A 1,616-nucleotide genomic window follows, 5' to 3' on the forward strand; every position below is an offset into this window, starting at 1 on the left:
AGGATCGTCGGGGATCACAAAGAAAAGCTTCTTAGCCTAACGGTTCCTCTAACATCAGCCTAAACCTTATACATCTAACACAAACCTAAAAAGGGATACTAAGAAAAAAGAAAATTTGTAGTTTTTAAGGGATTTCTCCTTCGTGAAAGTTTGAGGCACATTCTCTTTACTTTTCCTTGCTCCACCCATGACTATGAAGTTGATATCATCTCTCTCCAAGAAATTTCCAAGAAACTTCTTCTCAAGCTCTCACATCAAGGAAATCTAAAATGGAAGTGGATGAAGTATGATGGAGAGAAATTTTTCTCTCAAATGAATCCCCAATGACTTCTTTAAGAACTCCAAGTCAAGCTCATTATGCTTCTCCCAATAAATCATGGCTCCAAAAATTTTGCCTCTCGAAGAAAAACATAGCTCCCTCTTTTCAATAGATCCTTTTTTTCCAATAATACCAAATTTCTTACTTTTTCCTTTGGTCCCTTCCTTAAAGTGGCAAAAGGCTTATGTGAAATGCATGCAAGTTACTCTTTTTGAGGTGGCAGCAAAAGGAGCACTCCACACATTCTTAGTTTTCTAGGTTTATTGTAGAAATTGGAGTTGCCAACTTGCATATTGATCCACCTTAAATATATTTAATTTTTATGCACATTTTATGCTCAATTTTTAAGTATATTATGCATTAATGAAAGGTATTTTTATATTTTTTGTTGCAGGTCAAAGAAAAAGAGTTTAAAAGTAAAAAAGGAGCAAAAATACATTAAAAAAGGAGCAAAAATGGGTTAAATAGAAGAGAAGTACCAACCCAGCTGAATTGGCATGTAGCCGCCAGATGCAGAACTTGGCAAGCTCCTAGGTATGATTGTTGGGCGTCTAGGTGCTACAGTTCCTTTCTAGAAAATTTACTAAACGAGTTCGAATTTTGAAGGGATGTGTCCGTACAATTTTAGTTAAGGGGCTACCCATTGGTTGTTGTCGGCTCCCAGAATCGAAATTTCTTCGCCCGCTTTAGAAAGGCATTTAATATATATATATATATATATATAAGTTTAGAAAAATATGAAATCAAACGGATCCAATATCTTTCATAGTTCAAATTAAAGAGCATTACACTTCAAGCCATGTATCTATCCCAAAAGATAAACACAAGACTTGAGGGTGAGACTCGATCAAATATAATAAGAAATATATGACATCCGTTTGGTCTGCAAAAACCATTTTATTTATAAGCCGACAAGTTCCCCTATTTGATACAAAGAATTAAATAGGTTTTATATTAAGCTGGGTTCGGAGAAGCTTCATATAAGGGCAAGCCCCTATAGTTAATTACATCATAGATAACTGAAGTCACATAAGAAAACTTTCGAGAAAAATCTGGAAATAATATCTTCAAAAAGGTAAAAAGGATAAGACTTTTCAACAAGATCAAATAAAGAGGTGTGAAAGGGGAATGACTCAAATTTGGAACATTTATTGTAGAATCCAAAGGAGAAAGAACTAGGGAATGTCACAGGCCTAGAGGAGAACCTCAGTGACTTCCCAAGCTACTCTATGGTTTGGCTTCAGTTTTGGAGAGAAATATTTAAATGTTTCATCTTATCAGTTTTATTAATTAGGGC

Source organism: Phalaenopsis equestris, unplaced genomic scaffold, assembly GCF_001263595.1.
Source record: "Phalaenopsis equestris unplaced genomic scaffold, ASM126359v1 Scaffold220753, whole genome shotgun sequence".
Classification (NCBI taxonomy): domain Eukaryota; kingdom Viridiplantae; phylum Streptophyta; class Magnoliopsida; order Asparagales; family Orchidaceae; genus Phalaenopsis; species Phalaenopsis equestris.